Consider the following 249-nt stretch of genomic DNA (forward strand, 5'->3'; position numbering starts at 1 on the left):
TAAGGACACGATCAAATGCAGCAGAGCAGTGACAATTTCGTTTAGCCTGTTGTTGATGTTAAGGCAAGTGCGTATGTTTTGGTAAAATGCGAAGTGAATATATTTAAGGTCCTTAGTTCGTAGTGCTACCTCTAAGCCTACTAAGAATAATTTCCAAATATTCTACTGGATTTTTACGAGATATATGTACTTTTTATGTGTTTGTGGATAGCCCTTTGCTGGATACTTCACTGGATACTTGGCTAACCC

Source organism: Plasmopara halstedii, assembly GCF_900000015.1.
Source record: "Plasmopara halstedii genome assembly, contig: Scaffold_3156, whole genome shotgun sequence".
Taxonomy (NCBI): Eukaryota; Oomycota; class Peronosporomycetes; order Peronosporales; family Peronosporaceae; genus Plasmopara; species Plasmopara halstedii.